Below are 24774 nucleotides of genomic sequence, written 5' to 3'. Positions count from 1 at the left end.
GGGTGGAACCAACCCAAAACAAAGTAAGTGTTGTGACCTCCGTATACCCCTTACAAATGTTCCAGCGAAATAGAAAGTAAAACTAAAATAACTCGGACTTGCGTCTGCATTTACAGATGGCTTTGAAAATGAGAAAATGGCGGAAACGCAAAAGAGAACTTGATCAACTTCTCCAGTGTTCAGACGATGAACAGGACTTTGAAAATTTGAACGAGACTGAGACAAGGAGTCAAAGTAGTTCTGTCAGTAGTTCTGTCAGTGACAGTATCCCTTGTACATCTGATACTTTTCATTTGGACACCGATGTGGAATCTTGGTCTAATGACTCAGAAATGGAGCCAAGTGACTCTGAGGAAACTAGCAGTTTGGAGGATGACCTGAGACAGTGGGCTTTGGAGCACAAATTGACACACAGAGCACTTAATGGTTTATTGCCCATATTAAGGAAACAAGGGCACTTATTGCCTGTCGATTGCCGGACACTGCTTGCTACACCGCAGTCTAATACAACGGAGCCTAAATGTGGCGGACAGTACACGTACTATGGCTTGGAAAAAGGGATCCGCTGTTATTTAAGCCAGATGGAGAGTAATGATGTGCACCTTAGTGTAAACATTGATGGCATACCACTTTTCAAAAGTAGTGGTGTGCAATTCTGGCCAATACTGGTGAAGTGTGGCCATTTTGATCCATTTATTGCTGCGATGTTTAGTGGCCAAAAGAAGCCAAGTCCAATCGAGGACTATCTGAAAGACTTCCTGACAGAGTACAAACATCTCAAAGATGATGGTATTATTCAAGAAGGCCAGACTTACTCGGTCAATATTGATGCTATGATCTGCGATGCGCCAGCAAGGGCATATCTAAAATGTATTAAGGGCCACACTTCCTATGAGAGTTGTGAAAGATGTGTTGTAAGAGGTACTCGTGTTGAGGGAAGAATAGTTTTCAGTGGGCAGGAATGCACTTCTCGGACAAATGACAGTTTCTCCAGAGTGGAATACAAGAACCACCAAAATGATGCTAGCCCCTTGATAGCTGCAGGAATTCCTTGTGTTAGCTCATTTGTCTTGGACTACATGCATATGGTGTGCTTGGGAGTAGTGAGGCGCCTGTTGATTTACATGACACGAGGCCCGAAAATCTGCCGTCTATCTCCAAGGCAAAAAGATGCAATTTCTCAAAAACTAATAGCACTGAGAGGGAAGATGCCAAGTGAGTTTGCACGGCAGCCACGGTCTTTACATGAACTAGACAGGTGGAAAGCAACTGAATTACGGCAGTTTTTGCTATACACAGGACCTGTGGTGTTGAAAACTGTGTTGTCCCCAGAGAGATACACACATTTCTTGTCCTTGACAGTGGCCATGTCAATAATGCTGGAGTCAGATGATAGGATTCGCAATGCCTATCTCCATTATGCTCAGGAACTAATGAAACACTTTGTCATGTGCTGTGCTGACCTTTATGGCAAGACCTTTGCTGTGTACAGCGTACATGGACTAATTCATCTCCACGAAGATGTAAGCCACTTCAACTGTTCCTTAAATGACCTGTCCTGTTTTCCCTTTGAAAACTACCTGCAACAAATTAAGAAACATGTGAGGAGTGGTAGAAGTCCCCTGGAACAAGTCACCAGGCGTTTGTCTGAAATTGAACATTCACAAAAGGGCAGAAGCAAAGTCAACCATGAAGTGTTTGCTTCTGTTAAAGAAAGGGACTGTTGTTTTCTCTTAAGAGACGACAAATTTGCTTTCATTCGACAAAAAAATGCAGATGGTACCATTGCTTGTGAAATCCTGCACCAGCGTCACACTTCCCCATTATTTCACAAACCATGTAGCTCTGGACTTCTGAATATAGTGTGCATAGGAAGTGGTCAAGTCAGGATGAAAAACAAAGTACTGTGCCAAAGTGATCTTTTACGGAAGGTGGCCTGCCTCCCTCAAGAAATGGGTGGTTCTGTCCTTATACCCCTTCGCCATGGTGTGGACCCCAAATGTTAAAGGTGAAATTTTCTATAACTATAACCCCGCAGGGATCACGGCTAATCACCTGTTTCCCTTTGTTGTTGTTTGTCTTTTTCTGCATGTTCTTTCTTGCCACAATTAAACTCTCTCACCTCCTGCCACAAAATGCTTTTCCCAAAGTAACCCCTCATCCCTCCTCTGCACATGATGAAACAGTCTTGACCACACCTGTCACTTTATCCACTAACGTCACACAGGCTGACTGTCTAATGATCTTGCTGCTATTGATGAAAATCATTGCATGTTGTGCCCTCTAACCTCACAATTGGTGATTTGTTAAATGGGCTGTGTGTCCTTTTCAATAACATTGCACTATAATTTGCTTTGTACAACTATGTCTGCCACAGTGGTTCTAAAAATGGGTTTAAGGGATTCCTTCATTTGGTTCTATAGTGGTCGCTTATTCACCTTATTCCGGACGTTTGCGTGGGCGCCACCATGAAAAGTGCTGGCCCCTTTTCTCCTATCAGTTAACATGGGACTGGAGAAGTCCAAATAAAACTACACTACACGAAAACAAAGGCGTTTTTCGGCCACACAGAGAAACGGTGCAGTGTTGACTTGTTGGTGCAAATGAACATTGGACATTTTACATAAATCAATCTACTAAACATCAGATTTGAGCAGAGAATATTTTCCCTCGTTCTTCATTTAAATGAATGGGCTTCGTGCTCGACCGGAAGTGCCAAGACAATGCAAAAGTGGGCGGGGCGGAATAAGGTGAATAGGTCTGTATAGATGTAATATAATGAAACTGTAAAGGTTCATTTTGTTCCAGTGGTACATTCAGAGTCATGAGTCTTTCAAATTAAAAGTTTGGGAACCATTGTTGTAGTCAATGCATGAGCTAAATAAAAATGCTAACTGCAATTAACTTGTATGCTGTCTTTTCCAGATATGTATACAAGGGCTGTGTGGAAGGAGGGTGACAAAGAGGAGGAGGGTGTTGTTCCAGAAGACTGGATTGACAGGCACCAAAAAACTGTCAGATGGCCACATGACCTGAGCGCCACAAAAACGGAAAAAGCGAAAAGGGACAGGATAAATCCCCAGGAGGACTGGATGACTTTCCCTCTAATTAAGACAAAAATGCCATCAGGCAAGTATTAGTGTGTGTGTAATAACATAAGCAAGTCAATATATATATATTTTAATTCTGAATTTTAGCTAAGCGGCGTGAATGCGCTATCTACAACTTTACAAGCCAGGTGGAGGAGGAGGAGGAGGATGAGGAGGATGTGCCGATTAGATCAAAGAAGAGGGACCGCACCAAAAAAGGACTTCCAGAGGGTTTTGTAAATGGTATGTTTCTCACACTCTAGAAAAAAAGATGCCTACCATTGTACTATCTAGCTCAATCAGAATAATTGAGAGATATGCATGGTACTCACATGAATAGTGAGATGTTTCTTGCATTTATAGATGACTACATTTGTAACCTATTGACACATTGGGCCTCAAATTTTTTGACTAATGTTTATTTTTAAAAATTGCAGACTCAACAGATTCAGAAGAGGGCATCACAGGTGATTTTCACTATTGACATTATTAAGATTGTGCCATCTTTGCTTGTAGATGGATGATTTGTTTTTTTTTTATTTTTTTTCTCTATTTGCTTTTGTGTAGGTGGAAAACCGCCCAGCTACCCGGAGGTACCGGAAAAGCTGGCCATTCAAGACCTCAACATGAATGACTCTGCTTGTGGGTGCTGATGACAACTAGTGAAACATGGAAATGTCTGGTGTATACACAGGAGGATAGTTACAAGCTATTTTGTGTTGCAGCTTCTGAAAATGAAGCCATGACTGTTACAGTGGAGAGTATGGCCAGATCTCAGGATGGCAAAATGTCCACTCGTGAGTATTTGCACACATCAGTGTTTCTGTTACCGAAACACCCAGGATTAAAACCGGTGACAATAACGCTTATTTCAGTGGCTGGTTCTGCGATCCATAGGGCATGGCAGTTGCAAAGAGATAGCAAAGAGATAGCCTCCAAACAGCAGTTATTTTTCAGGCAAGAGCCCCTTCCAAGCGTCCGGTGTGGAAGGTTCGTCTCCAAATAATATCCTGTGTGGCCATTGTTCACAAAGTGATAAACAGTAGCTCCTTTCCAACAATAAAAATTAAAAGGCACCGATCGTAGTTTCAATACTGTGGAGACAACGAGCGGAGTGTTGTGATGTGATGCCACAGACAGCGTGTGGAGGGGGCGTGTCGGAAAGGGCCAGGGAGCGTCTTAAAGAGACAGGGGCCTATTTCAAGTCATTTGCTACGGCCATTTTGAAAGAGCAATTTTATACAAGGCAGTTATTCTAATTTACTGCATTGACAGACCAACAGAAGGTTTCGTCATTATTGTAGTGTGATATAGACTGGTGCTATGTGGCTGAAAAAAGCATAATACCCCCTCTTTAAGCATTAGTTACCATCATAGTTGTTGGCTGTTTGATGTTTCAGACTCTAGGAATCGAGCCTCCTGTCACCCGTTGAAGCCTGGTGCCAAATCTCGGGACAAGGACAACGTTACTCCACTTGGGAATCGAGCCTCATGTCACCTGTTGAAGCCTGGTGCCAAATCTCGGGACAAGGACAACGTTACTCCACTTGGGAATCGAGCCTCATGTCACCCGTTGAAGCCTGGTGCCAAATCTCGGGACAAGGACAACGTTACTCCACTTGGGAATCGAGCCTCGTGTCACCCATTGAAGCCTGGTGACAAATCTCGGGACAAGTACAACACTACTCCACGTGAGAATTAATTTCTAGTTCCTACTGCTCAAACTTAAAGGAAATATCTTTTTGTGAATCAACTCATCTTCCTTAAGTTTCGTGCAAAGTGCTGTTGATTTGAGAATGACATCATTTTGTGAAACTAAGACAAAATGGCGAAACGGCAGCCAACACTAACTGATGATGGCATGAAATGAACGAACAAATAAATAGATGAGGGCATGAAAAATAAGTTTTCATATGCCCTCATCTGCATCGGGCAGCATTAGCTGCCAGTGCGCAAATTCTGTCTATGATGTGCCAAATGCTGTCGTTTTGATACCTACCGATGGCACTTGGCAGGCATAAAGTACAGGGATATGAGATGATTGACTACTTTTCCTTTTTAAAGGAACATGCATGTTTTTACATGCTGAGATATGTTCTTACCTGAGCTTAGACGAGTTGATCTTTGTGCGTGCTCAGTCATGCACAAAGAACAAAGCTTCTGTTTGCATTTAGCCTCTCCTCTATCCCGACGGGGGTGACGTTAGAAGCGAACATAGTCACACAAATTAAACATGTTGATTTTCTAAGCGGTTAAAAAGGGGAACTGTTGTAAGGCTTAGGAGCACTTTGACATCCGCGCAGTCTTCACTTTACTGCCCGGAAGTGCTCCTACGGTATTGCAACACTTTACAATATAGTACCTTTTTTTTTTCTTCTGTAAGTAGGCTTGGATCGTGTAACTATTAAAATAGGGAAACGTGGAAGAGCTTGGTCACTTCTAACTTCACCCCCATTTGGAGAGGGGAAAGGCTAAATGCTAACATCTTTGGTCTTTTTGCGTTGCTGTGCCCACACAGACGAGTTGATGCGTACCTGTCTGGTCTTTCTAAGCTCAGGTAAGAACATGTGTCAGTGTGGGAAACACAGTGGCCTATTCCTTTAAAGCAACACTTGGCTTTCTGGCACATCACACTACTTTGGGTCAACCCCTCTCCTTGTGAATGTGCCAAAAAAATGAGGAGGCTGAAAAGAGAGCTAAGTGGTAGAAATGGGATTCAGTATTTGTAAGACATTTTTGTGTGTGTTTTTCAGGATCTCGACATGATGCGACAAGAGGTACCTCAAGGAATGGCTCTCGCTCAAGGTAAATTGACAGGATAAAGCACAGCATCAGTAGTGGCTGGCTTCTATCAGTTAGTCACCAGCACTTCTTGTTGGCCAGCCAGTAAGGTATGACATGTTGTTTATCCAGGTGATTTTTAAATTATTGTATTGGTACTTGGTTCAGCAGTGGATCCAGCATCGCGTTCAGAAATGGCAATGTGTCCAGTTACAGGTCCAGGTCAGGGCACAGTGGAGGTGCAAGGCACAATAGCAGATCCAGCTCACGGCACAGTGGAGGCTCAAGTCACCGGAGCAGATCCAGCTCCAGACCTCGGCACAGTGGAGGCTCAAGTCGCCGGAGCAGATCCAGCTCCAGACCTCGGCACAGTGGAGGCTCAAGTCGCCGGAGCAGATCCAGACCTCGGCACAGTGGAGGCTCAAGTCGCCAGAGCAGATCCAGCTCCAAACCTCGGCACAGTGGAGGCTCAAGTCGCCGGAGCAGATCCAGCTCCAGACCTCGGCACAGTGGGGGGCTCTAGGTTCACCAGCAGGTCCAGCTCACAACACCAAAATGTTTTGAGCCCCAGGCCTGACGGGTCACGCCACAGCCCCCCCTATGACAGGCCAAGATGTGGTGAGTTGTCGAATTGCAAAGTACTTTGTCTTCCATTGTTTTTGTACTGATGTGTGGTTAATTTTTCTTGCTCATGCTGCCCAAATCTGTTTAGTTAATTTCTAAATCTAACTTTCTGCAGATGCAGTGACCAATGGAAAATGGGCATTTCCATTGCCTTGGGATGGTAAGTATTGATGTATTGGTAGTGCAAGACGACAGGTCACTGAGTGCAAGAGTGCAACTTTCATCTTTTTTTATATTCCACCTGATGCTACAATTGTGCAAATGTATGTTGTATGAGCTAGTAGCCCTGCAGGAATATCCTGTGGGGGGGGGGGGGGGGAATCTATACCATCAAATTCCAGAACTTTATCTACTTATCTTTTTTTTTCTACCATTAATGGTAAGGAGGGGGTTTCTATCTTTTTTTAATACTATCTACAGTGCTGATTACTCTAATTGCAAACCATCAAACTAGCCTTGCCATTTAGTTAATCATGGAAATCAACTTTATTTCAGTGTATCAGAAAAAGGTGTTGACCACGCTGGTGGACCTTAAGAGCCAATTCAAGCAATCGCAACATCAGTCTTCAGCCATCCACATTAAGAGGATGGAGACTATGGAGGATTTCGAGAGGCAGGAGCAAGGCCTCTGTGACAAGAAAGCGTTTGATGCCCTGGTAAGTTTTGCAAGTCTAAAATTATATGGATAGTGTAGCATGACAAAATACAGTGCTTTCACAAACTGTTACACTACTCTACACTAATTTTTATCTTGGACTTATTTCAACAGGTGCTCCGCCTTTCTAGAATTGGGGGAAAGGACACAAAGGACTGTGTCCACAAAGTCCTCGACAGGTATGTTTTCTACATAGACTATGAAGTTTGTGTGCTTGATGGGGTGCTCTGTGTGAACAGTTGGTGTGGCCTGCTTGCATTCATTTTTTCCCCTAGCTTTATCGTTATGTAGCTCATGGCACACATTTTATCTATTTTAATTTTCTATGAAAATGTTAATGTTTGATATATAATTGGAGGCATATAGAAGAAAGCATTCCATTTTTTGTCAGACATTTTTTGCATTATAGCATAATTTTCTGATCCTTCTCAACTTGTTGGCATGAAGCTATGTCTGAATATCTTTTTTTTTTTGTATAATTTTGTATTTGGACAAGTTCATCCAACATTTTAGTTGTGAAGACCAGCTCTTCTGCAACCTTGACTACACTTTCGATTTTAGTATAGGCTTGATGACCTGTTTGTTTCTAAATATATCATTGACATTGATTTACAATATCATTCTTATTTAGGCTCTTCACCAATGGCTTGATGGCCAACTTTAATATGAAGGGAAAAGGGAAAAAGGAAAAGAAGCCTTTGGAGAAGACCCTTCTTTATAAAGCGATGCAAGGTATGCACATATGTTGAAAAGGGAAAGAAAGTGGTCCCCTTCCAATTTGGAAGTAATTAACTTAAAGGAATAGGCCACCGTTTTTACATGAGATATGTTCTTACCTAACCTTAGTCGAGTTAATATATCCCCGTCTGGTCTTTGTCCGTGCGCTCACACATACGCAGCCTCTCCCACATGTCACGTAGCTCCGAAAAAGCTCACGATAGAAGCTACAAAGTTCTTCCACGTGTTCCCTATTTAAATGAAGTTATGTGAAGTGTTTTCAAGCGAAGTATATTTACTACATTTCTGTGTAAATAAACATGTGGGAGAGGCTGCGTATGTGCTCCGTTTGCGTGACAGAGCGCACGGACAAAGACCAGACAGGGATATATTAACTGGTCTAAGGTTAGGTAAGAACATATCTCAGTATGTATAAACGGTGGCCTATTCCTTTTAATTGGACAAAACATTTAATCTCCTGTTGTAGAAAATGCAATACCAACTGTTAAACATAGCTGTCTGTAACATTGCTAATCGACTATGGTAGTGGATGTATAAGCAACCTATTTTGGGGTTCAGACATGGGGATTCTGTATGACAGCACATTGCCTTCATATCTCGTTCTGTTCTACTTGTGCAGATGGAGTAATGAAATTTGATGAAACTGCAAAAGAAGCCTCCATAAGGCTGTATGCCGCAGAGCATTTGAAACATGCGCCACAAAGACGGGGAGGTGGGAATCGGGACACAGTTTAATAAAAAATAATGCACTTTATTAAGCCATGTTGGACCTGTTGGACCTGTTGGACCTGTTGGACCTGTTGGACCTGTACCTGTACCCCTGTCTTCAATAAAAAGAGAAAAAGAATTGAACCGGGCTTTATTTGTGATTAGTAAAGCACATTGCTCCTACTGGTCATGGAATTAATTGTCCAGACATTGGAAGTATTTTGTATTTTGTAAGGTCTATAAAAGTGAAATTAGTAATAAAATTAGTAAATATTATACGTAGAAATGACGTCGACAACGACCTAATTTCGACTAGTATTGGCCCTCATTCGGAGGTCCTGGGAACGTTAACGTTGCACGTCCAAAAGACGTCAGAAAAAAGACGTCATCTGGAGTAACAGTCTGCACCTTCAGGGGACCGAAATTGGACGTCCAAAAATGACCGAAAAAAAAAACCGTTGTTTCAACGTGTCTTTGCGCAGTGGGTACAAATCGCGTACAGTGGGCGCTTTCGTGAAGAACGACACCTTGCTAGGCGAGCACGTCTATCACTCCTACCACAAGGGCATTCGCTGCCCCTACCTGGAGGAAAGATTTGCGGGGAAAGATTTTAAGCTGGCCCTCATCGTTGCCCAGGAGCGCTTTCGAAAGGGATTCCTAGCTTTCCCTGATACTTACGCGTTGTCCTGCCCGCGACATACCGAGGATAACGCACTCGAGGCCGACCATCTCGGCTTCTGCTGCATGTTCTGCGGGTACGAACTCGGCTATGGGCACGACCCACGCTGCGAGGAGATGCTCGACGAGCTTCACAAACGTTTGGAAACTGAAATCATTTTACCTTGAGGCAACTGATGCTGTAATGAGTTAAAAAAATAAATAAAAATAAAAATAAAATAACAGCGTTCGAAATGGATAAAGAAAAAGCTGTATTCTGTAACGCTTGCGAGTGTCATGAAATGTCATTGGAATGTAGGAAAAATGTCATAGGAATAAAGGAAATCCTAGAAATGGAAATGAAAGAAATGTCATCGAAATAAATGTCATGATGTGAAAAAAAAGAAAATCTTTTGTCTCTTGTTTTTATTTCTTTTGATTTTCCACGTATAACATACATAACAACACAAATACAACAGACACACATTTCATTTTTTTTCTTGGAGCACATTTCTTTATTAGTTTGTTGTTCGGCTACGTGAAAGAAGAGTAGAGCCTCTCCTTTTGTGTGCCTGTGCTTGTATTTTTACTTTTATTTTTTTTATTATTTTTGTTTAACTCTTGGTGCTCCTCCGGGTCGGGGCGCCCTCGGTCAGAGCGAGAGCAGTACGCGCAGTGCGCTCGGCTGCACCCTCGGCAAATGTACGTGCCGCAGCGAAAGCATCTGGTGGACGTTTTGCGGTCCTTCTTCGAGGGACAAACTTAACACCTCTTCCTCTTGTCCGGATCGGTCCGTCCGTACGTGCCGTCTCGGGCTCCGGCTCTCCCTTCTCCTCCGGGCTGCTGCTGCTGCTGCTGCTGCCTCAGGCGATTTTCCTCATCCTCTTTTTCCTCCTGATCCTCTTCTTCCTCGTCCTCCTTGTCCTCCTCCCCCTGAGAAACCGCTCAGCGCGGTACACTCTCACGATCTCCTCGGGTGCGGGGGAGCACGGACCTCCTTTCCACGTGCTCCCTGACGAGATCTTTGCCCAGCCGCTCCAGAAACACCCTCCGTTTGTTTCTCCTCTCGGGCATCCAGTCGGGGTTCAGCTCCCGCCACAGCACGAAAGAGTTGTAGGAGGACACGTTGATCATGTTGTGGAACACGGCCGTCGGCCAGCGCGCTGTCATCCTCCTGCAGTTGTAGGCCGCGATCACCTTGTCCAGGTTGTCCACGCCGCCTTTGTTGCGATTGTAGTCCAGGATGATTTGGGGCTTCTTGTCGGCGCTCTCGGCTGCCACGCGTCCCTCCGCGTGAGCCGTGCTCAGCAGCAGCACGTTTTTCTTTCTCTTGGCCAGGTAGGAAACCAGGGTGGCGTCGGGAGCGAAGGCGAACGTGGACGAAAACACTTTCCTGGCGCGGGTGCCGGAGAGCAGCTCCCGGGGCAGCTCAGGTTTATTCCTTCGAATCGTGCCCTCCAGGGTGTTGTTCCTCGCCAGGAGCCGCTAGCCCAGTTCGTAGGATGTGAAGAAGTTGTCGCAGATGACGTTGCGTCCGCTCAACCCCTCGGTCACGTCCAGGACGACCCGAGTGGACAGGCCCCTGTCCCGCTGCTGCCGCTGGTTCTGCTGCTGGTTCTGCTGCCGCTGCTGCCGCTGGTGCTGCTGCTGCTGCTGGTGCTGCTGCTGCATGTATTGCCTGAACAAACAGCGACCTGGTTATAGGAGGTCAACCGAGAAAATAGAGAAAAAAAATAACAAAAACATTTTTAAAAGAAACAAAAAGCAAAGACACAAAAAGCAAAAAAAAAAAAAAATTAAATAAAATTAAAAAAAAGAAATCTTGCCCTTAAACGGGACAAGCTGTTCGTCCACGGTAATTTGGGCACCGGGGTTGTAGAGCAACGGGAGCTCCTCAGACCACATGTCCCACACCTCTCTTATGAGAGCAAATTTGTCCGAGGCGCGCCTCTCGGCTTTCGTGTCCCGATCGTCGAACCTCACGAGCTTGGAGAGCTTGTGAAACCTTCTCTGTGTCATGGTCGCGTGGAAAATCGCTCGGCCGTTTTCCGGGTGCCACAGGCTGGCTGTGGCCTCGTCGCGCGAGCGGAACACTCCGGCCAAAACGAGCAGGCCCACGTGAGCGCGCAGTTCGACCGCGTCCAATTCCTTCCATCGGTCTCCGTGTTTGCGTCGGGCCTCGTCTCTCGGCATATTACGTTTTCGATCCGCGGGGTGAAGAACATCTTAAAGGCCGATTGTATGTCTCGCGCGCCCATCGGTCCTTCTTTCTTCTTCTTCATGGGGCGTATATTTACGTTTTTTAAGTAGCACTCTGGGTTGATTATTTCCCGTTTGCAATCCTCCTTTTACTTTAACTTTTTCATCCCCGTTCTCATCATCATCATCATAATCATCGTCATCATCATCATCGTCATCATCATCATCATCATCATCATTATCTTCGTTATCGTACTCGTCTAATTCCAACTCGGAATCCCTTTCCCTGTCATTTGAGTAAATTTGTTCTAAAACTTGTTTTACGGTGACACGGACAGGCATTGCTTCAAAAATAATGAAATTAAGAAATATAATTATACAATCTCGTCTCTAGCTTTTCTTTTGTTCGATTTGTTTCATATTTAATACCAAATTACACCATGGTACAAACTATGGCTCTCTTCACAAATGAAAGATTAACGTGAAATTATTTATAAAAAAAAAGAACATGTATAGAAACAAACCCCAGAGGACTCAGGGCAGGGGAAAAATACTAAAAGAAATAACAAATAAAAAAATACATCTCAGCATGCGATTGATGGTTTTTTTTTGTATCTGTGACCCGGGAGTGTTGCGGAAGAGGAGAAAAAAAAGACAGTATGGGTGCAAATAGTCACCCATGCTCTTTTTCATTTCGTACTGTAAAGCCTAACCAAAGCCCGCTCTCCCGATTACTTTTGTCTCCTATGGTCTTTTTTTTCACAATTTTTTCCAAACACACACAAAAAAAAAGGGCTCCGGTCAATTCCACCCCGGAATGACACCGCAAGGTTGATATATTTTCCTGGGTGAACTGGTGCAAAAGCCTGCTCTCCCCTCTCGGTGTGGTGCGAACGGGAGCGCGTGGGGTGGACCGGGAGGCCTTGTGCAAAAGCCCGGTGTCCCTATCAGGCGTGTAGCGTAACGAGAGAGTGTGGGGCGGATGATAGACTGTGAGTGAGGCAGACAAAACCTTCTCCCTTACAGCTGTCTCTGGCTCCTTTCTCTCCTCTGGCTTTTTTTAATTGTTTTTTTTTTCTTTTCTGAAACACACGCTCCGGAACCATATACATTTCTGGCGACATCTGGTGGACAAGTAAAGGAAGGGCATTGTAGAATCGGAGGCCTTGTGTAAAAAAAAAGAAAGCTCTCCATGTCTCCCTCCTCCTCCCCGCGCGCGCCCCTCCTTTACAGCTCTCCCGAGTTCTGCCTCTCCTCTGGCTTTTTTTTTTTCATTTTTATTTTGACTTTCAACACAACACGCTAACGCTAAATGTACCCACGCATGGCACCGTGAGGGTTAGTCGTGCAGTAGGTGTTGGGCTTGATCAGACTCACCTTTAGTCGTGCAGTAGATGTTGGGCTCGATCAGACTCACCTTTAGTCGTGCAGTAGGTGTTGGGCTCGATCAGACTCACCTTTAGTCGTACAGTAGGTGTTGGGCTCGATCAGACTCACCTTTAGTCGTGCAGTAGATGTTGGGCTTGATCAGACTCACCTTTAGTCGTACAGTAGATGTTGGGCTTGATCAGACTCACCTTTAGTCGTGCAGTAGGTGATGGGCTTGATCAGACTCACCTTTAGTCGTGCAGTAGATGTTGGGTTTGATCAGACTCACCTTTAGTCGTGCAGTAGGTGATGGGCTTAGACTCACCTTTAGTCGTGCAGTAGGTGTTGGGCTTGAACAGACTCACCTTTAGTCGTGCAGTAGGTGATGGGCTTAGACTCACCTTTAGTCGTGCAGTAGGTGTTGGGCTTGAACAGACTCACCTTTACTCGTGCAGTAGATGTTGGGCTTGATCAGACTCACCTTTACTCGTGCAGTAGATGTTGGGCTTGAACAGACTCACCTTTACTCGTGCAGTAGATGTTGGGCTTGAACAGACTCACCTTTACTCGTGCAGTAGATGTTGGGCTTGAACAGACTCACCTTTACTCGTGCAGTAGGTGTTGGGCTTGATCAGACTCACCTTTAGTCGTGCAGTAGGTGTTGGGCTTGATCAGACTCACCTTTAGTCGTGCAGTAGATGTTGGGCTTGAACAGACTCACCTTTACTCGTGCAGTAGGTGTTGGGCTTGATCAGACTCACCTTTAGTCGTACAGTAGGTGTTGGGCTCGATCAGACTCACCTTTAGTCGTACAGTAGGTGATGGGCTCGATCAGACTCACCTTTAGTCGTGCAGTAGGTGTTGGGCTTGATCAGACTCACCTTTAGTCGTGCAGTAGGTGTTGGGCTTGATCAGACTCACCTTTAGTCGTACAGTAGGTGTTGGGCTTGATCAGACTCACCTTTACTCGTGCAGTAGGTGTTGGGCTCGATCACACTCACCTTTAGTCGTGCAGTAGGTGTTGGGCTTGATTAGACTCACCTTTAGTCGTGCAGTAGATGTTGGGCTTGATCAGACTCACCTTTAGTCGTGCAGTAGGTGTTGGGCTCAGACTCACCTTTAGTCGTGCAGTAGATGTTGGGCTTGATCAGACTCACCTTTAGTCGTACAGTAGGTGTTGGGCTCAGACTCACCTTTAGTCGTGCAGTAGGTGTTGGGCTTCATCAGACTCACCTTTAGTCGTGCAGTAGGTGTTGGGCTTGATCAGACTCACCTTTAGTCGTACAGTAGGTGTTGGGCTTAGACTCACCTTTAGTCGTACAGTAGGTGTTGGGCTTAGACTCACCTTTAGTCGTGCAGTAGGTGTTGGGCTTGATTAGACTCACCTTTAGTCGTGCAGTAGATGTTGGGCTTGATCAGACTCACCTTTAGTCGTGCAGTAGGTGTTGGGCTCAGACTCACCTTTAGTCGTGCAGTAGATGTTGGGCTTGATCAGACTCACCTTTAGTCGTACAGTAGGTGTTGGGCTCAGACTCACCTTTAGTCGTGCAGTAGGTGTTGGGCTTCATCAGACTCACCTTTAGTCGTACAGTAGGTGTTGGGCTCAGACTCACCTTTAGTCGTGCAGTAGGTGTTGGGCTTCATCAGACTCACCTTTAGTCGTGCAGTAGGTGTTGGGCTTGATCAGACTCACCTTTAGTCGTGCAGTAGATGTTGGGCTTGATCAGACTCACCTTTAGTCGTGCAGTAGGTGTTGGGCTTAGACTCACCTTTAGTCGTACAGTAGGTGTTGGGCTCAGACTCACCTTTAGTCGTGCAGTAGGTGTTGGGCTTGATCAGACTCACCTTTAGTCGTGCAGTAGGTGTTGGGCTTGATCAGACTCACCTTTAGTCGTGCAGTAGGTGTTGGGCTTGATCAGACTCACCTTTAGTCGTACAGTAGATGTTGGGCTTGATCAGACTCACCTTTAGTCGTGCAGTAGGTGTTGGGCTTGATCAGACTCACCTTTAGTCGTGCAGTAGGTGTTGGGCTTGATCAGACTCACCTTTAGTCGTGCAGTAGGTGTTGGGCTCGATCAGACTCACCTTTACTCGTGCAGTAGGTGTTGGGCTTGATCAGACTCACCTTTAGTCGTACAGTAGGTGTTGGGCTTGACCAGACTCACCTTTAGTCGTGCAGTAGGTGTTGGGCTTGATCAGACTCACCTTTAGTCGTGCAGTAGGTGTTGGGCTCGATCAGACTCACCTTTAGTCGTGCAGTAGGTGTTGGGCTTGATCAGACTCATCTTTAGTCATGCAGTAGGTGTTGGGCTCGATCAGACTCACCTTTAGTCGTGCAGTAGGTGTTGGGCTCAAACAGACTCACCTTTAGTCGTGCAGTAGATGTTGGGCTTGATCAGACTCACCTTTAGTCATGCAGTAGGTGTTGGGATTGATCAGACTCACCTTTAGTCGTGCAGTCGATGTTGGGCTTGATCAGACTCACCTTTAGTCGTGCAGTAGGTGTTGGGATTGATCAGACTCACCTTTAGTCGTACAGTAGGTGTTGGGCTCGATCAGACTCACCTTTAGTCGTGCAGTAGATGTTGGGCTTGATCAGACTCACCTTTAGTCGTGCAGTAGGTGTTGGGCTCGAACTGACTCACCTTTAGTCGTGCAGTAGATTTTGGGCTTGAAAAGACTCACCTTTACTCGTGCAGTAGATGTTGGGCTTGAACAGAATCACCTTTAGTCGTGCAGTAGGTGTTGGGCTCGATCAGACTCACCTTTAGTCGTGCAGTAGATGTTGGGCTCGATCAGACTCACCTTTAGTCGTGCAGTAGATGTTGGGCTTGATCAGACTCACCTTTACTCGTGCAGTAGGTGTTGGGCTCGAACAGACTCACCTTTAGTCGTGCAGTAGATGTTGGGCTTGAACAGACTCACCTTTAGTCGTGCAGTAGGTGTTGGGCTTGATCAGACTCACCTTTAGTCGTGCAGTAGGTGTTGGGCTCGAACAGACTCACCTTTAGTCGTGCAGTAGGTGTTGGGCTTGATCAGACTCACCTTTAGTCGTGCAGTAGATGTTGGGCTCGATCAGACTCACCTTTAGTCGTGCAGTAGATGTTGGGCTTGATCAGACTCACCTTTAGTCGTACAGTAGATGTTGGGCTTAGACTCACCTTTAGTCGTACAGTAGATGTTGGGCTTAGACTCACCTTTAGTCGTACAGTAGGTGTTGGGCTTGATCAGACTCACCTTTAGTCGTACAGTAGGTGTTGGGCTTAGACTCACCTTTAGTCGTACAGTAGATGTTGGGCTTAGACTCACTTTTAGTCGTACAGTAGGTGTTGGGCTCGATCAGACTCACCTTTAGTCGTGCAGTAGGTGTTGGGCTTGATCAGACTCACCTTTAGTCGTGCAGTAGATGTTGGGCTCGATCAGACTCACCTTTAGTTGTGCAGTAGGTGTTGGGCTCGATCAGACTCACCTTTAGTCGTGCAGTAGATGTTGGGCTTGATCAGACTCACCTTTAGTCATGCAGTAGGTGTTGGGCTCAGACTCACCTTTAGTCGTGCAGTAGGTGTTGGGCTTAGACTCACATTTAGTCGTGCAGTAGATGTTGGGCTTAGACTCACCTTTAGTCGTGCAGTAGGTGTTGGGCTTGATCAGACTCACCTTTAGTCGTGCAGTAGGTGTTGGGCTTGATCAGACTCACCTTTAGTCGTGCAGTAGGTGTTGGGCTTAGACTCACCTTTAGTCGTGCAGTAGGTGTTGGGCTTGATCAGACTCACCTTTACTCGTGCAGTAGGTGTTGGGCTTAGACAGACTCACCTTTAGTCGTGCAGTAGGTGTTGGGCTTGATCAGACTCACCTTTAGTCGTACAGTAGGTGTTGGGCTTAGACTCACCTTTAGTCGTGCAGTAGGTGTTGGGCTTGATCAGACTCACCTTTACTCGTGCAGTAGGTGTTGGGCTCAGACTCACCTTTAGTCGTGCAGTACGTGTTGGGCTTGATCAGACTCACCTTTACTCGTGCAGTAGATGTTGGGCTTAGACTCACCTTTAGTCGTGCAGTAGATGTTGGGCTTAGACTCACCTTTAGTCGTACAGTAGGTGTTGGGCTTGATCAGACTCACCTTTAGTCGTGCAGTAGGTGTTGGGCTCGAACAGACTCACCTTTAGTCGTGCAGTAGGTGTTGGGCTTGATCAGACTCACCTTTAGTCGTGCAGTAGGTGTTGGGCTTGATCACACTCACCTTTAGTCGTGCAGTAGATGCTGGGCTTAGACTCACCTTTAGTCGTGCAGTAGATGTTGGGCTTGATCAGACACTCACCTTTAGTCGTACAGTAGGTGTTGGGCTCGATCAGACTCACCTTTAGTCGTACAGTAGGTGTTGGGCTCGATCAGACTCACCTTTAGTCGTACAGTAGGTGTTGGGCTCGATCAGACTCACCTTTAGTCGTACAGTAGATGTTGGGCTTGATCAGACTCACCTTTACTCGTGCAGTAGATGTTGGGCTCTATCAGACTCAACTTTAATCCAGCAGTAGGTGTTGGGCTCGATCAGACTCACCTTTAGTCGTGCAGTAGGTGTTGGGCTTGAACAGACTCACCTTTAGTCGTACAGTAGGTGTTGGGCTTAGACTCACCTTTAGTCGTGCAGTAGATGTTGGGCTTGATCAGACTCACCTTTAGTCGTGCAGTAGGTGTTGGGCTTAGACTCACCTTTAGTCGTGCAGTAGATGTTGGGCTTGATAAGACTCACCTTTAGTCGTGCAGTAGATGTTGGGCTTGAACAGACTCACCTTTAGTCGTGCAGTAGATGTTGGGCTTGATCAGACTCACCTTTAGTCGTGCAGTAGGTTTTGGGCTTGAACAGACTCACCTTTAGTCGTGCAGTAGATGTTGGGCTTGATCAGACTCACCTTTAGTCGTGCAGTAGGTGTTGGGCTTAGACTCACCTTTAGTCGTGCAGTAGGTGCTGGGCTTGATCAGACTCACCTTTAGTCATACAGTAGGTGTTGGGCTCGAACAGACTCACCTTTAGTCGTACAGTAGATGTTGGGCTTAGACTCACCTTTAGTCGTACAGTAGGTGTTGGGCTTGATCAGACTCACCTTTAGTCGTGCAGTAGATGTTGGGCTTGATCAGACTCACCTTTAGTCGTGCAGTAGATGTTGGGCTTGATCAGACTCACCTTTAGTCGTGCAGTAGATGTTGGGCTTGATCAGACTCACCTTTAGTCGTGCAGTAGATGTTGGGCTCGATCAGAGTAACCTTTACTCGTGCAGTAGGTGTTGGGCTCGATCAGACTCACCTTTAGTCGTGCAGTAGATGTTGGACTTGATCAGACTCACCTTTAGTCGTGCAGTAGATGTTGGACTTGATCAGACTCACCTTTAGTCGTGCAGTAGATGTTGGACTTGATCAGACTCACCTTTAGTCGTGCAGTAGGTGTTGGGCTTGATCAGACTCACCTTTACTCGTACAGTAGATGTTGGGCTTGAACAGACTCACCTTTAGTCGTGCAGTAGGTCAATTCAATTCAATTCATCTATTTTATTTGAGCATCTGAGCTCCACAAGGTTCTTCATAGGAACAGAGTTCAGCACAGTAATCAAGCAAAAGAAAGATACATGCGTAGGTGATTAGCCAAATAGATAAATAAATAATGTTGATATGATGCTCAAAAGGAGTCGGCAGAAGCTTCAGCTTGTTAGCGCCTACCCCCTTTCGTAATTAAGAAATAGATACATTCATTAACTATGCACAAAGAAGATATGACATATAGTAATTGTATCATATTCCAGTGACTATACAATCATCAATATTTATGTTACAACATTCTGCTGGTTCCAAGACAGGGAAAGAAAACTCAATAATTACAAATACCCATCACTGCCAATAACAACGAGTCACCAATCTTAAGTTGAACATTTGTTCCTTGATGTTTTTGTTTTTAGTTAAGTGCTTTTAATGGACACAATATTATTGATTGTGTTGTTTACGACCACATTATATGATTTATTAATAAATGTAATTTATTTTATATTTTGCGCTATTATATCATTATTGGTTAATTTATTAACCAATAATTATTCAGATTCACATATCTGATACAAAACAGAGATATGTGAATAAGACAAAACAAACAATTATATACACTACATACATACATACATATACATAAGTGGATACAATCTTTTTTTTTCTTTTTTTTCCCCCTCCTCTACAAATCTACAGAGCACAGTGTGATCAGATAAACAGTGATACTTCAATTTTTAGTTTGTCAGTTACAGTACTACAACATAGATAGTTTACTGCAGTTGTTTCCATTTCCACACTCAAGGACATTCCTCCGTCCTGTACGCAGACAGTATGAGTTGTTTATACTTTGATTTGAATTGATAAACGGATGAGCATTGCTTGAGTTGGACTCCCAGTTTATTCCAGAGCCGGATGTAACACCCCCTCTGGGTCGATCACCAGGGTACAAGGAGACCAAGACCAGGAGAAAGTTTTAGGTTCGTTTATTTCATAAAATCACTTAAAATCGAGGAGCAGGTTAGGCAGATGGTGTTCAGCTGATGCCCTTAGGAGTAGGAGGAGCTTGGTGGGGACATGGTTGGAAGGAACTTGGATGGGCTTAGTGAAGGTCTCTTTTCCAGGGGTCCAGGCTGAACGGTCGGCATACTCCGCAACATGGCTCCTGGTCTCTGTGCTGGTAAGGTGCTATGACCCCAGCAACCACACGCCGTCCCAGCGGAGCAGCCGACTTGCCCTCAGACTGGCCTGGACCCCTGGTGGACAAGACCAAACAAAACAATGAGGGCAATGTTAAGAAATAAAACATTCAACTAATACATTTTAATTTATAAACAAGCATGAGTGAGGCTACTGACCTGGTGGACAAGACCAAACAAAACAATGAGGGAGAACAAAAGGTGCACAGGTGTTTTTATGATTAAGGTCCCGCCCCTACTAACTGCCCACTTAACTTAAGACATGGCCATTGGCCCACTGCAAATAAAAAACACCCACAAAAGAAAATCACACCCAACTTAAAGTGGCAGTAAGGGAGACAACCCGTTACACGGACACCAGACACAGACACACACATTTGTTTCCTCGTGGAACTAATAGCTGGTGCTTTAGGTTGACAACATCCCCTCAAATTGTAACAGTCATCTCTTTTTGTGAGCAGTTTTTGAATATTTGGTGGTAATAAGTCCCGGTTGGCTTCATACACTAATTGTGCTGTATAAAAATCAACTAGATCCATGAGTTTGAGCATGTTACTTTGTAAGAACAATTTATTTGTGTGTTCAAGGTAACCAACTTTGTGAATAGTTCTGATTGCTCGTTTTTGAAGTATTTCAAGGGGATGGAGTGAACTTTTGTAATTATTACCCCAAACCTCAATTCCATAAGTTAAATATGACAGTATAAGACTGGAATACAATATATACAGAGCCTTATGATTTAAAACATACTTGGCTTTGTTTATTATCGCAATATTTTTTTGATATCTTTCTCTGTATGTGTCCAATGTGTGGTTTCCAGCTCAGTTTGTGTCTATAGCGATTCCCAAAAATGTCATTTCTGTTACTTTTTCCATTTTAGTACCATTTATAGTTATCCATAATTCATGGTTTTCCTTGTAACTGCCAAACATGATCATTTTTGTTTTGTTCAGGTTGAGTGATAATTTGTTTAGATCCAGCCATGTCTTAAGCTTAGCTAGTTCCTGATTTACATCTTGTATTAGTCTATTATAGTTATAGTTTGAATAAAATATGTTGGTATCGTCAGCAAATAACACAATTTTTAATAACTCTGACACTTTAAATATATCGTTGATATATAAATTGAATAGCAAAGGTGCCAGTATAGACCCTTGAGGCAGTCCAAAAACAATGCTCATACATTTTGATTCAGTGTCCTCCATCTTAACAAATGGTTGCCTCTCATCTAAATAGCTTTTAATCCAGTTCACAGCAACTCCCCGAATACCATATTTTTGTAATTTTTGTACCAAGATAGAATGATTGATAGTATCAAATGCTTTCTTAAGATCTATAAAGATTCCAACAGCATGTTTTTTGTTGTCTAAAGCACTGGTGATTTCTTCCACAGCATCAATAATGGCCATAGTGGTCGATCTTTTGGGTCTAAATTAGCTTGTGCTTCGTGATAAATTTATCCAACCTGCTGTTGAACATTTTCTCCAATATTTTTGAGAACTGCGGCAGAAGAGAGACTGGTCTGTAATTTGTAAATATGTGTTTACTTCCGTTTTTAAATAGAGGTAACACTTTAAGGATTTAGAAAAAGACAAAGACGTGACCGAGAGTTTCCCTTCATACGGTTTAGTTATTTTAAAATGCGCTTGGAGGCAGAGTCTTCAGTTCGACTTTGTTCAACAAACTGGAAAATCAAAGTTTCACTTATTCTGCTGAAGCTATTGATGAGTTTAACAAAACGGCCTCAGGAAAAGGTCATGTGACTGAAACTCATCTGTATAATTGAGACTCTGATCCTCAGTCTGACAGAGACACTGAGGAGCCTTTACCCCAGAGTCCAAACCCAGGGATCAGGGTGTGAGTGAAGGTGGTGTTGAAGGTGTGGAGGTGGATCAGTTCCTCAGAGGAGACTGTGTAGAAGGACAGAGAGCCAGCAGCACAGTCCACATACACCCCTACTGTCCCAGAGGAGGAGCAGGGCTGAGGGAGGTGGGTTTCATTGTTTTTGTTAGCAGAGTCACTTAAACAGCGTGGCATAAAACACAGCAGACACGTCTTTACTCTTTGTAGTGCTCTCCCACACTGGGCGCACACCATATTTATTGACACACGTGTTGCTCATCAGCAATCATCAACAATTCGCCACATCAGTGTCATTGACAATTTTGTAAACACAAACATATATATCAAATCATAACAAAATGAGAGCATAGCTCAACACCCCCACTTGCTCACATTTGAAGAATCCATTTTAACGTAACACATCTTGGTTTACATACCAAACATAAACATTTCAAATCTCATTAGTTTTTGTTTAGTTGCAGGCTTGGTCAGTACATCCGCAACCATCTCATTAGTTGGACAATACAATAGGCTTATGTGGTCGTCATCCAACGTAGACCTTATAAAGTGGTATTTAATATCCACATGTTTGCACCGTTGCCTATGTACAGGGTTCTTTGTTAAAGCAATAGTGCCCTGATTGTCCTCATAAACAATACATTTGTATGTTTGACCATCAAGACAGTTCAAAAACTGTTTCAAATACAAATACTCTTGTATGGTCGCAGCTAAAGCCATGTACTCAGCCTCACAGGTAGAGAGTGCGACTGTAGGCTGTCGTTTAGTTTTCCATGAGACTATTGGACCATTCTTGTTGAGACTGATACAGTAACCTGTAGTACTTTTTCGATCACCAATATCAGCTGCCCAATTAGCATCACTGTAAGCATGGATTAGGTTCTCATCTTTGTATTTTTGGAAACAGAGTTCTTTGTTTTGGGTACCTTTCAAATACCTTAAAACATGCTTTACAGTTGTCCATTGTTCAGTAGTTGGTTTGGTGAAATACTGGGACAGTTTGCTCACTACGAAGCTTAAGTCTGGCCTTGTACAGGTTGCCAGGTAGATTAAGCTACCAACTGCCTCTCTGTATTTCCTCACATCATCCATTAACTCAGCGTCATCACTGTAGTTAAGTTTCTGTTCACACGGCGTAGCTCTAGGCTTACAGTTTAACATGTCAAATCTCTCCAGTATAGTTTGAACATACTTGCATTGTGACATCTTAACACATTCAGCACTTTGGTCAAAGTCAATACCTAGAAAATGTGCCAGTTTACCCAAGTCTTTCATCCTGAACTTGGAACTTAGCTTTTCCTTTACACATTTCATGACATCATTATCACTAGCGGCAATAATCAAATCATCAACCCATATGATAATGTGAACTTTCTCATTGTCAGTAATTTTGCTGTAGACACAATGATCAGCTGGATTTTGTACAAACTGTATTTCACACAAATAATCATGCAACATTTTGTTCCAGTTGCGCCCTGACTGTTTTAGTCCGTACAGGGATTTCTTCAGTTTACATACTAGTTTGTCTCCATTAGATCTTACTTCATAACCCTCGGGTTGTTCAATATAGATTTCACACTCAATTGGTGCATGTAAATATGCCGTTTTTACATCCATCTGGTGAACAATCAAATCATCATGTGCTGCTTTCTGTGCTAACAGCCTGATGCTGGTCATACTGGCTGTAGGAGAGAAAGTCTCGTCATAGTTCACGCCCCTTTTCTGACTGAAACCTTTGGCAACATATCTTGCCTTGTATTTGTCTGATCCGTCATTGTTTTTCTTCAATGCATAAACCCACTTACCCCCCACTACATCCTTGCCCTCTGGTAGAGTGGTCAGGGTAAACGTTGAGTTGTCCTTCAGAGATTGAACTTCCTCGTCCATTGCTTCAGTCCAGTCTTTTGCGTTCATTGAGGTGACAGCTTCTTTATAAGTCTGTGGCACATTGCACATGAGTCTGTAACAGTAGTCAATATTTATGTCCTCCTCAAAACCACAAGCATGATCACCATAATAATCTGGCTTTTTTCTTTCTCTATCAGGATAGCGCCTCTCTTTGGGTTTGCTTCCTTTTTCTTCTTCAGCTTTCACTGTTTCAGTATCTTGTTCCTCTGTTTTGCTTTCTGTTTGCTCCTCTTCTTGGTTTTCAGTTATTTGTGGGCTAAAAGAAGGAGTCTTCACTGATTGTCTTTCATTTTGAATCACTGCATCATCATCTTCGGCATCCAGTACTTCCTGATTCGATCTAGATACAAACTCCACAAGTCTGTGTTTTTGTACTTTTCTGTTGCTGGGATAGTACACCAAATAGGCTGGACTATTTTTGTCGTATCCAACAAAAATGCCTCTCTCACATCTAGAGTCCAATTTTCCTTTGTTCTGTTTGTAGGCATAACACACCAGTCCAAACTTCTGCATTCTGGCAACATTTGGCTGTCTGCCTGTTAACATGTAGTAAGGAGTCTGTTTAGTGCGGTTGTTAAAGCACCTATTCCTCACCACAGCAGCTGTCTGGACAGCATAGGTCCACAACATCTTTGGCAGCCCACTCTCTGTGAGCATGCACCTGGCCATTTCAAACAGAGTTCTCCAGTTGCGTTCAGCAGTACCATTTTGGTGTGGAGAGTATGGGGCTGAGGTCTCATGCCTTATACCACTCCTGCACATCAAAGCTTGGTATTCCCTTCCTGTGTACTCCGTACCATTGTCAGATCTCATGCATTTTATTTTGCCATGAGGAGCCATGTCGGCTATAAACTTCTCAGTAGCTTGCACTGTATGGCTTTTATTTTTCAAAAAGTATACAAACACTGCACTGGAATAGTCATCTGTAAAGGATAGTGCATATTTATGACCATCTTTAGACATTAGGTCTATAGGAGCCAGCTAAGTCTGTGTGCACCATGTCCAGAGGTGCTTTGGCCCTTGTATCTGGCCCTCTGTTCCTAGTTTGAACAAACTTCCCCCGAGTGCAAACTTCACAACATGGAACAGGTTTATCAACTTCAGTCTTAATTTCCATCCCATCTACAACATGCCTTAGTTTCAACACATCTGCATAATTGCAATGGCCTAAGATTTCATGCCAACTTTGCAAATCAAGGCTTTTCTTGCACTGGTCATTGCAGTCAGTGTCTGAAGTGTGCAGATAGAAAAGCTTGTTGTGTACGTGTATTGGGAATTTGGTACCGTCTTTATGCAGCAGGACACTGTTCTTCTCACTGAAGATCACTGTGGCTCCACTGGTGGTAGCAGCTTTCACAGAGAAGATATCCTGGGGATAAGTTGGGATGTACAGGGCTCTCCTGAGCGTTGTTCGGAAACTCCGCCCCTCGCTGTCGATTAGCCGCACCTCCGCGTCACCTCT

Source organism: Gobius niger, assembly GCF_951799975.1.
Source record: "Gobius niger genome assembly, chromosome: 3".
Taxonomy (NCBI): Eukaryota; Metazoa; Chordata; class Actinopteri; order Gobiiformes; family Gobiidae; genus Gobius; species Gobius niger.
Note: the sequence above shows the minus strand (reverse complement) of the source record.